A 12,533-nucleotide genomic window follows, 5' to 3' on the forward strand; every position below is an offset into this window, starting at 1 on the left:
CCCCGCCTCTGATTCCCCATCTCTGAATCCCCGCCTCTGATTCCCCGCGTCTGATTCCCTGCCTCTGATTCCCCGCCTTGATTCCCCATCTCTGATTCACAACCTCTGATTCCCCACCTCTGATTCCCTATATTTGATTCCCCGCCTCTGTTTCCCCGCCTCTGATTCCCCGCCTCTGATTCCCCATATCTGATTCCCCGCCTCTGATTGCCCACCTCTGATTCCCGGCCTCTGATTCGCCAGCTCGGATCCCCGCCTCTGATTCCCCGCATCTGATTCCCTGCCTCTGATTCCCCGCCTCTGATTCCCCATCTCTGATTCACCGCCTTTGATTCGCCACCTCTGATTCCCCATATCTGATTCCCCGCCTCTGTTTCCCCGCCTCTGATTCCCCGCCTCTGATTCTCCATATCTCATTCCCCGCCTCTGAATCCCCATCTCTGATTCCCGGACTCTGATTCCCCTCCTCTGATTCCCGGCCTCTTATTCCCAGCATCTGATTCCCGGCCTCTGATTCCCCGCCTCTGATTCCCCAGCTCTGATTCCCTGTGTTTGATTCCCTGCCTCTGATTCCCTGCCCTGATTCCCCATCTCTGTTTCACCGCCTTTGATTCGCCACCTCTGATTCCACATATCTGATTCCCCGCCTCTGTTTCCCCGACTCTGATTCCCTTCCTCTGATTCCCAACCTCTGATTCCACACCTCTGATTCCCCATATCTGATTCCCCGCCTCTATTTCCCCATATCTGAATCCCCGCCTCTGATTCCCCAACTCTGATTCCCCGCCTCTGATTCCCCAGCTCTGATTCTCCGACTCTGATTCCCGGCGTCCGATTCCCTGCCTCTGATTCCCCGCCTCTGATTCCCCATCTCTGATTCCCCGCCTCTGATTCCCCGTGTCTGATTCCCTGCCTCTGATTCCCCGCCTCTGATTCCCCGCCTCTGATTCCCTGACACTGAATCCCTGCCCCTGATTCCCCACCTCTGATTCCCCATATCTGATTCCCCGCCTCTGTTTCCCCGCCTCTGATTCCCCGCCTCTGTTTCCCCATATCTGATTCCCTGCCTCTGATTCCCCAACTCTGATTCCCCGCCTCTGATTCCCCAGCTCTGAATCCCCGCCTCTGATTCCCCGTGTCTGATTCCCTCCCTCTGATTCCCCGCCTTGATTCCCCATCTCTGATTCACAACCTCTGATTCCCCACCTCTGATTCCCTATATTTGATTCCCCGCCTCTGTTTCCCCGCCTCTGATTCCCCGCCTCTGATTCCCCATATCTGATTCCCCGCCTCTGATTGCCCACCTCTGATTCCCCGCCTCTGATTCGCCAGCTCTGATTCCCCGCCTCTGATTCCCCGCATCTGATTCCCTGCCTCTGATTCCCCGCCTCTGATTCCCCATCTCTGATTCAGCGCCTTTGATTCGCCACCTCTGATTCCCCATATCTGATTCCCCACCTCTGTTTCCCGGCCTCTGATTCCCCGCCTCTGATTCTCCATATCTCATTCCCCGCCTCTGAATCCCCATCTCTGATTCCCCGACTTTGATGCCCCACCTCTGATTCCCGGCCTCTTATTCCCAGCATCTGATTCCCGGCCTCTGATTCCCGGACTCTGATTCCCCGCTTCTGATTCTGATTCCCTGCCTCTGATTCCCCATCTCTGATTCCTCATATCTGATTCCCTGCCTCTGTTTCCCCGCCTCTGATTCCCCGCCTCTGTTTCCCTATATCTAATTCCCCACCTCTGATGCCCCAACTCTGATTCCCCGCCTCTGATTTCCCAGCTCTGATTCCCCGCCTCTGATTCCAAGCATCCGATTCCCCATATCTGATTCCCCGCCTCTGTTTCCCCGCCTCTGATTCCCCGCCTCTGTTTCCCCATATCTGATTCCCCGCCTCTGATTCCCAACTATGATTCCCCGCCTCTGATTCCCTAGCTCTGATTCCCTGCATCTGATTCCCTGCGTTCTATTTCCTGCCTCTGATTCCCCACCTGTGATTCCCCATCACTGATTCACCACCTCTGATTCCCCACCTCTGATTCCCCATATCTAATTCCCCGCCTCTGTTTGCCCGCCTCTGATTCCCCGCCTCTGTTTCCCCATATCTGATTCCCCGTCTCTGAATCCCCAACTCTGATTCCCTGCCTCTGATTCCCCAGCTCTGATTCCCCGCCTTTGATTCCCCCCGTCTGATTCCCAGCCTCTGAATCCCCGTGTCTGATTTCCTGCCTCTGATTCCCCGCCTCTGATTCCCCATCTCTCATTCCTCTGATTCCCCACATCTGATTCCCCATCTCTGATTCCGCACATCCGATTCCCTGCCTCTGATTCCCCAACTCTGATTCCCCACCTCTGATTCCCCAGCTCTGATTCCCCGCCTCAGATTCCCCGCGTCTGATTCCCTGCCTCTGATTCCCCGCCTCTGATTCCCCATCTCTGATTCCCCACCTCTGATTCCCCGTGTCTGATTCCCTGCCTCTGATTCCCCGCCTCTGAATCCCAGCCTCTGATTCCCCATATCTGATTCCCCGCCTCTGATTCCCTGCCTCTGATTCCCCAGCTCTGATTCCCCGCCTTTGATTCCCCCCATCTGATTCCCAGCCTCTGAATCCCCGTGTCTGATTTCCTGCCTCTGATTCCCCGCCTCTGATTCCCCATCTCTGATTCACCGCCTCTGATTCCCCATCTCAGATTCCCCACCTCTGATTCCCCGTGTCTGATTCCCTGCCTCTGATTCCCCGCCTCTGAATCCCAGCCTCTGATTCCCCATATCTGATTCCCCGCCTCTGATTCCCTGCCTCTGATTCCCCAGCTCTGATTCCCCACCTTTGATTCCCCCGTCTGATTCCCAGCCTCTGAATCCCCGTGTCTGATTTCCTGCCTCTGATTCCCCGCCTCTGATTCCCCATCTCTGATTCACCGCCTCTGATTCCCCATCTCTTATTCCCCACCTCTGATTCCCCATATCTGATTCCCTGCCTCTGTTTCCCCGCCTCTGATTCCCCACCTCTGTTTCACCATATCTGATTCCCCGCCTCTGATTCCCCAACTCTAATACCCCGCATCTGATTCCCCAGCTCTGATTCCCCGCCTCTGATTCCCCGCATCTGATTCCCTGCCTCTGATTCCCCGCCTCTGATTCCAGGCCTCTGATTCCCAGCATCTGATTCCGGCCTCTGATTCCCGGCCTCTGATTCCCTGCTTCTGATTCTGATTCCCTGCCTCTGATTCCCCATCTCTGATTCCGCACATCTGATTCCCAAACTCGGATTCCCCACATCTGATTCCCCATATCTGATTCCCCGCCGCTGTTTCCCCGCCTCTGATTCCCCGCCTCTGATTCCCAACTCTGATTCCCCGCCTCTGATTCCCCAGCTCTGATTCCCCGTGTTTGATTCCCTGCCTCTGATTCCCTGCCCTGATTCCCCATCTCTGTTTCACCGCCTTTGATTCGCCACCTCTGATTCCCCATATCTGATTCCCCGACTCTGATTCCCTGCCTCTGATTCCCAACCTCTGATTCCACACCTCTGATTCCCCATATCTGATTCCCCGCCTCTATTTCCCCATATCTGATTCCCCGCCTCTGATTCCCCAACTCTGATTCCCCGCCTCTGATTCCCCAGCTCTGATTCCCCGACTCTGATTCCCGGAGTCCGATTCCCTGCCTCTGATACCCCGCCTCTGATTCCCCAGCTCCTATTCCCCGCCTCTGATTCCCCGCATCCGATTCCCCATATCTGATTCCCCGCCTCTGTTTCCCCGCCTTTGATTCCCCGCCTCTGTTTCCCCATATCTGATTCCCCGTCTCTGATTCCCAACTATGATTCCCCGCCTCTGATTCCCCAGCTCTGATTCCCCGCCTCTGATTCCCCGCGTTCTATTCCCTGCCTCTGATTCCCCGCCTGTGATTCCCCATCTCTGATTCACCACCTCTGATTCCCCACCTCTGATTCCCCATATCTAATTCCCCGCCTCTGTTTGCCCGCCTCTGATTCCCCGCCTCTGTTTCCCCATATCTGATTCCCCGTGTCTGATTCCCTGCCTCTGATTCCCCGCCTCTGTTTCCCCGCCTCTGATTCCCTGCCACTGATTCCCTGCCCCTGATACCCCACTTCTGATTCCCCATATCTGATTCCCTGCCTCTGTTTCCCCGCCTCTGATTCCCCGCCTCTGATTCCCCATATCTGATTCCCCGCCTCTGATTCCCCAACTCTGATTCCCCGCCTCTGATTCCCCAGCTCTGAATCCCCGCCTCCGATTCCACGCGTCTGTTTCCCCGCCTCTGATTCCCCGCCTCTGTTTCCCCATATCTAAGTCCCCGACTCTGATTCCCCAACTCTGATTCCCCACCTCTGATTCCCCAGCTCTGATTCCCCGCCTCTGATTCCCCGCATCTGATTCCCTGCATCTGATTCCCAGCCTCTGATTCCCTGCCTCTGATTCCCAACCTCTGAATCCCCACCTCTGATTCCCCATATCTGATTCCCCGCCTCTGTTTCCCCGCCTCTGATTCCCCGCCTCTGTTTCCCCATATCTGATTCCCGGCCTCTGATACTCCGCCTCTGATTCCCCGCCTCTGATTCCCTGCCTCTGATTCCCCATCTCCGATTCCGCACATCGGATTCCCTGCCTCTGATTCCCCGCCTCTGATTCCCCGCCTCTGATTCCCTGCTTCTGATTCCCAACCTCTGATTCCCCACCTCTGATTCCCCATATCTGATTCCCCGCCTCTGTTTCCCCGCCTCTGATTCCCCGCCTCTGATTCCCCAACTCTGAATCCCCGCCTCTGATTCCCCAGCTCTGATTCCCCGCCTCTGATTCCCCGCATCTGATTCCCTGCCTCTGATTCCCCGCCTCTGATTCCAGGCCTCTGATTCCCAGCATCTGATTCCGGCCTCTGATTCCCGGCCTCTGATTCCCTGCTTCTGATTCTGATTCCCTGCCTCTGATTCCCCATCTCTGATTCCGCACATCTGATTCCTTGCCTCTGATTCCCCACCTCTGATTCCCCATATCTGATTCGCCGCCTGGGTTTCCCCGCCTCTGATTCCCCGCCTCTGTTTCCCAATATCTAAGTCCCCGCCTCTGATTCCCCAAATCTGATTCCCCACCTCTGATTCCCCAGCTCTGATTCCCCGCCTCTGATTCCCCGCATCTGATTCCCTGCATCTGATTCCAAGCCTCTGATTCCCTGCCTCTGATTCCCTACCTCTGATTCCCCACTTCTGATTCCCCATATCTGATTCCCCGCCTCTGTTTCCCCGCCTCGGATTCCCCGCCTCTGTTTCCCCATATCTGATTCCCGGCCTCTGATTCCCCGCCTCTGATTCCCCGCCTCTGATTCCCTGCCTCTGATTCCCCATCTCCGATTCCGCACATCTGATTCCCTTCCTCTGATTCCCCGCCTCTGATTTTCCGCCTCTGATTCCCTGCCTCTGATTCCCAACTTCGGATTCCCCGCCTCTGATTCCCCATATCTGATTCCCCGCCTCTGTTTCCCCGCCTCTGATTCCCCGCCTCTGATTCCCAACTCTGATTCCCCGCCTCTGATTCCCCAGCTCTGATTCCCCGTGTTTGATTCCCTGCCTCTGATTCCCTGCCCTGATTCCCCATCTCTGTTTCACCGCCTTTGATTCCCCACCTCTGATTCCCCAGCTCTGATTCCCCGCCTCAGATTCCCCGCGTCTGATTCCCTGCCTCTGATTCCCCGCCTCTGATTCCCTGCCTCTGATTCCCCATATCTGATTCCCCGCCTCTGATTCCCCAACTCTGATTCCCCGCTTCTGATTCCCCAGCTCTGAATCCCCGCCTCTGATTCCCCGCGTCTGATTCCCTGCCTCTGATTCCCCGCCTCTGATTCCCCATCTGTGATTCACAACCTCTGATGCCCCACCTCTGATTCCCCATATCTGATTCCCCGCCTCTGTTTCCCCGCCTCTGATTCCCCGCCTCTGATTCCCCATATCTGCTTCCCCGCCTCTGATTGCCCACCTCTGATTCCCCGCGTCTGATACCCTGCCTCTGATTCCCCGCCTCTGATTCCCCATCTCTGATTCACCACCTCTGATTCCCGGCCTCTGATTCCCCATCTCTGATTCCGCACATCCGATTCCCTGCCTATGATTCCCCACCTCTGATTCCCCGCCTCTGATTCCCCATATCTGATTCCCTGCCTCTGTTTCCCCGCCTCTGATTCCCTACCTCTGTTTCCCCATATCTGATTCCCCGCCTCTGATTCCCCAACTCTAATACCCCGCCTCTGATTCCCCAGCTCTGATTCCCCGCCTCTGATTCCCCGCATCTGATTCCCTGCCTCTGATCCCCCGCCTCTGATTCCAGGCCTCTGATTCCCATCATCTGATTCCGGCCTCTGATTCCCGGCCTCTGATTCCCTGCTTCTGATTCTGATTCCCTGCCTCTGATTCCCCATCTCTGATTCCGCACATCTGATTCCCTGCCTCTGATTCCCCACCTCTGATTCCCCATATCTGATTCCCCGCCTCTGTTTCCCCGCCTCTGATTCCCCGTCACTGTTTCCCAATATCTAAGTCCCCACCTCTGATTCCCCAAATCTGATTCCCCACCTCTGATTCCCCAGCTCTGATTCCCCGCCTCTGATTCCCCGCATCTGATTCCCTGCATCTGATTCCAAGCCTCTGATTCCCTGCCTCTGATTCCCAACCTCTGATTCCCCACCTCTGATTCCCCATATCTGATTCCCCGCCTCTGTTTCCCCGCCTCGGATTCCCCGCCTCAGTTTCCCCATATCTGATTCCCGGCCTCTGATTCCCCGCCTCTGATTCCCCGCCTCTGATTCCCTGCCTCTGATTCCCCATCTCCGATTCCCTGCCTCTGATTCCCAACCTCTGATTCCCCACCTCTGATTCCCCATATCAGATTCCCCGCCTCTGTTTCGCCGCCTCTGATTCCCCGCCTCTGATTCCCAACTCTGATTCCCCGCCTCTGATTCCCCAGCTCTGATTCCCCGTGTTTGATTCCCTGCCTCTGATTCCCTGCCCTGATTACCCATCTCTGTTTCACCGCCTTTGATTCGCCACCTCTGATTCCACATATCTGATTCCCCGCCTCTGTTTCCCCGACTCTGATTCCCTTCCTCTGATTCCCAACCTCTGATTCCACACCTCTGATTCCCCATATCTGATTCCCCGCCTCTATTTCCCCATATCTGAATCCCCGCCTCTGATTCCCCAACTCTAATTCCCCGCCTCTGATTCCCCAGCTCTGATTCCCCGACTCTGATTCCCGGCGTCCGATTCCCTGCCTCTGATTCCCCGCCTCTGATTCCCCATCTCTGATTCCCCGCCTCTGATTCCCCGTGTCTGATTCCCTGCCTCTGATTCCCCGCCTCTGATTCCCCGCCTCTGATTCCCTGACACTGAATCCCTGCCCCTGATTCCCCACCTCTGATTCCCCATATCTGATTCCCCGCCTCTGTTTCCCCGCCTCTGATTCCCCGCCTCTGATTCCCCATATCTGATTCCCTGCCTCTGATTCCCCAACTCTGATTCCCCGCCTCTGATTCCCCAGCTCTGAATCCCCGCCTCTGATTCCCCATGTCTGATTCCCTGCCTCTGATTCCCCGCCTTGATTCCCCATCTCTGATTCACAACCTCTGATTCCCCACCTCTGATTCCCTATATTTGATTCCCCGCCTCTGTTTCCCCGCCTCTGATTCCCCGCCTCTGATTCCCCATATCTGATTCCCCGCCTCTGATTGCCCACCTCTGATTCCCCGCCTCTGATTCGCCAGCTCTGATTCCCCGCCTCTGATTCCCCGCATCTGATTCCCTGCCTCTGATTCCCCGCCTCTGATTCCCCATCTCTGATTCACCGCCTCTGATTCGCCACCTCTGATTCCCCATATCTGATTCCCCACCTCTGTTTCCCGGCCTCTGATTCCCCGCCTCTGATTCTCCATATCTCATTCCCCGCCTCTGAATCCCCATCTCTGATTCCCGGACTCTGATTCCCCACCTCTGATTCCCGGCCTCTTATTCCCAGCATCTGATTCCCGGCCTCTGATTCCCGGCCTCTGATTCCCCGCTTCTGATTCTGATTCCCTGCCTCTGATTCCCCATCTCTGATTCAGCACATCTGAATCCCTGCCTCTGATTCCCCACCTCTGATTCCACATATCTGATTCCCCGCCTCTGTTTCCCCGCCTCTGATTCCCCGCCTCTGTTTCCCTATATCTAATTCCCCACCTCTGATTCCCCATATCTGATTCCCCGCCTCTGATTCCCCAACTCTGATTCCCCGCTTCTGATTCCCCAGCTCTGAATCCACGCCTCTGATTCCCCGCGTCTGATTCCCTGCCTCTGATTCCCCGCCTCTGATTCCCCATCTGTGATTCACAACCTCTGATGCCCCACCTCTGATTCCCCATATCTGATTCCCCGCCTCTGTTTCCCCGCCTCTGATTCCCCGCTTCTGATTCCCCATATCTGATTCCCCGCCTCTGATTGCCCACCTCTGATTCCCCGCGTCTTATACCCTGCCTCTGATTCCCCGCCTCTGATTCCCCATCTCTGATTCACCACCTCTGATTCCCGGCCTCTGATTCCCCATCTCTGATTCCGCACATCCGATTCCCTGCCTATGATTCCCCACCTCTGATTCCCCGCCTCTGATTCCCCATATCTGATTCCCTGCCTCTGTTTCCCCGCCTCTGATTCCCTACCTCTGTTTCCCCATATCTGATTCCCCGCCTCTGATTCCCCAACTCTAATACCCCGCCTCTGATTCCCCAGCTCTGATTCCCCGCCTCTGATTCCCCGCATCTGATTCCCTGCCTCTGATCCCCCGCCTCTGATTCCAGGCCTCTGATTCCCATCATCTGATTCCGGCCTCTGATTCCCGGCCTCTGATTCCCTGCTTCTGATTCTGATTCCCTGCCTCTGATTCCCCATCTCTGATTCCGCACATCTGATTCCCTGCCTCTGATTCCCCACCTCTGATTCCCCATATCTTATTCCCCGCCTCTGTTTCCCCGCCTCTGATTCCCCGCCTCTGTTTCCCAATATCTAAGTCCCCACCTCTGATTCCCCAAATCTGATTCCCCACCTCTGATTCCCCAGCTCTGATTCCCCGCCTCTGATTCCCCGCATCTGATTCCCTGCATTTGATTCCAAGCCTCTGATTCCCTGCCTCTGATTCCCAACCTCTGATTCCCCACCTCTGATTCCCCATATCTGATTCCCCGCCTCTGTTTCCCCGCCTCGGATTCCCCGCCTCAGTTTCCCCATATCTGATTCCCGGCCTCTGATTCCCCGCCTCTGATTCCCCGCCTCTGATTCCCTGCCTCTGATTCCCCATCTCCGATTCCCTGCCTCTGATTCCCAACCTCTGATTCCCCACCTCTGATTCCCCATATCAGATTCCCCGCCTCTGTTTCGCCGCCTCTGATTCCCCGCCTCTGATTCCCAACTCTGATTCCCCGCCTCTGATTCCCCAGCTCTGATTCCCCGTGTTTGATTCCCTGCCTCTGATTCCCTGCCCTGATTACCCATCTCTGTTTCACCGCCTTTGATTCGCCACCTCTGATTCCACATATCTGATTCCCCGCCTCTGTTTCCCCGACTCTGATTCCCTTCCTCTGATTCCCAACCTCTGATTCCACACCTCTGATTCCCCATATCTGATTCCCCGCCTCTATTTCCCCATATCTGAATCCCCGCCTCTGATTCCCCAACTCTAATTCCCCGCCTCTGATTCCCCAGCTCTGATTCCCCGACTCTGATTCCCGGCGTCCGATTCCCTGCCTCTGATTCCCCGCCTCTGATTCCCCATCTCTGATTCCCCGCCTCTGATTCCCCGTGTCTGATTCCCTGCCTCTGATTCCCCGCCTCTGATTCCCCGCCTCTGATTCCCTGACACTGAATCCCTGCCCCTGATTCCCCACCTCTGATTCCCCATATCTGATTCCCCAACTCTGATTCCCCGCCTCTGATTCCCCAGCTCTGAATCCCTGCCTCTGATTCCCCACCTCTGATTCCTCATATCTGATTCCCCGCCTCTGTTTCCCCGCCTCTGATTCCCCGCCTCTGTTTCCCTATATCTAATTCCCCACCTCTGATTCCCCATATCTGATTCCCCGCCTCTGATTCCCCAACTCTGATTCCCCGCTTCTGATTCCCCAGCTCTGAATCCCCGCCTCTGATTCCCCGCGTCTGATTCCCTGCCTCTGATTCCCCGCCTCTGATTCCCCATCTGTGATTCACAACCTCTGATGCCCCACCTCTGATTCCCCATATCTGATTCCCCGCCTCTGTTTCCCCGCCTCTGATTCCCCGCCTCTGATTCCCCATATCTGATTCCCCGCCTCTGATTGCCCACCTCTGATTCCCCGCGTCTGATACCCTGCCTCTGATTCCCCGCCTCTGATTCCCCATCTCTGATTCACCACCTCTGATTCCCGGCCTCTGATTCCCCATCTCTGATTCCGCACATCCGATTCCCTGCCTATGATTCCCCACCTCTGATTCCCCGCCTCTGATTCCCCATATCTGATTCCCTGCCTCTGTTTCCCCGCCTCTGATTCCCTACCTCTGTTTCCCCATATCTGATTCCCCGCCTCTGATTCCCCAACTCTAATACCCCGCCTCTGATTCCCCAGCTCTGATTCCCCGCCTCTGATTCCCCGCATCTGATTCCCTGCCTCTGATCCCCCGCCTCTGATTCCAGGCCTCTGATTCCCATCATCTGATTCCGGCCTCTGATTCCCGGCCTCTGATTCCCTGCTTCTGATTCTGATTCCCTGCCTCTGATTCCCCATCTCTGATTCCGCACATCTGATTCCCTGCCTCTGATTCCCCACCTCTGATTCCCCATATCTGATTCCCCGCCTCTGTTTCCCCGCCTCTGATTCCCCGCCTCTGTTTCCCAATATCTAAGTCCCCACCTCTGATTCCCCAAATCTGATTCCCCACCTCTGATTCCCCACCTCTGATTCCCCAAATCTGATTCCCCACCTCTGATTCCCCAGCTCTGATTCCCCGCCTCTGATTCCCCGCATCTGATTCCCTGCATCTGATTCCAAGCCTCTGATTCCCTGCCTCTGATTCCCAACCTCTGATTCCCCACCTCTGATTCCCCATATCTGATTCCCCGCCTCTGTTTCCCCGCCTCGGATTCCCCGCCTCAGTTTACCCATATCTGATTCCCGGCCTCTGTTTCCCCGCCTCGGATTCCCAGCCTCAGTTTCCCCATATCTGATTACCGGCCTCTGATTCCCCGCCTCTGATTCCCCATCTCCGATTCCCTGCCTCTGATTCCCAACCTCTGATTCCCCACCTCTGATTCCCCATATCAGATTCCCCGCCTCTGTTTCGCCGCCTCTGATTCCCCGCCTCTGATTCCCAACTCTGATTCCCCGCCTCTGATTCCCCAGCTCTGATTCCCCGTGTTTGATTCCCTGCCTCTGATTCCCTGCCCTGATTACCCATCTCTGTTTCACCGCCTTTGATTCGCCACCTCTGATTCCACATATCTGATTCCCCGCCTCTGTTTCCCCGACTCTGATTCCCTTCCTCTGATTCCCAACCTCTGATTCCACACCTCTGATTCCCCATATCTGATTCCCCGCCTCTATTTCCCCATATCTGAATCCCCGCCTCTGATTCCCCAACTCTAATTCCCCGCCTCTGATTCCCCAGCTCTGATTCCCCGACTCTGATTCCCGGCGTCCGATTCCCTGCCTCTGATTCCCCGCCTCTGATTCCCCATCTCTGATTCCCCGCCTCTGATTCCCCGTGTCTGATTCCCTGCCTCTGATTCCCCGCCTCTGATTCCCCGCCTCTGATTCCCTGACACTGAATCCCTGCCCCTGATTCCCCACCTCTGATTCCCCATATCTGATTCCCCGCCTCTGTTTCCCCGCCTCTGATTCCCCGCCTCTGATTCCCCATATCTGATTCCCTGCCTCTGATTCCCCAACTCTGATTCCCCGCCTCTGATTCCCCAGCTCTGAATCCCCGCCTCTGATTCCCCGTGTCTGATTCCCTGCCTCTGATTCCCCGCCTTGATTCCCCATCTCTGATTCACAACCTCTGATTCCCCACCTCTGATTCCCTATATTTGATTCCCCGCCTCTGTTTCCCCGCCTCTGATTCCCCGCCTCTGATTCCCCATATCTGATTCCCCGCCTCTGATTGCCCACCTCTGATTCCCCGCCTCTGATTCGCCAGCTCTGATTCCCCGCCTCTGATTCCCCGCATCTGATTCCCTGCCTCTGATTCCCCGCCTCTGATTCCCCATCTCTGATTCACCGCCTCTGATTCGCCACCTCTGATTCCCCATATCTGATTCCCCACCTCTGTTTCCCGGCCTCTGATTCCCCGCCTCTGATTCTCCATATCTCATTCCCCGCCTCTGAATCCCCATCTCTGATTCCCGGACTCTGATTCCCCACCTCTGATTCCCGGCCTCTGATTCCCCATCTCTGATTCCCCGCCTCTGATTCCCCGTGTCTGATTCCCTGCCTCTGATTCCCCGCCTCTGATTCCCC

The sequence above is a fragment of the Narcine bancroftii genome, chromosome 2 (assembly GCF_036971445.1).
Source record: "Narcine bancroftii isolate sNarBan1 chromosome 2, sNarBan1.hap1, whole genome shotgun sequence".
Taxonomy (NCBI): Eukaryota; Metazoa; Chordata; class Chondrichthyes; order Torpediniformes; family Narcinidae; genus Narcine; species Narcine bancroftii.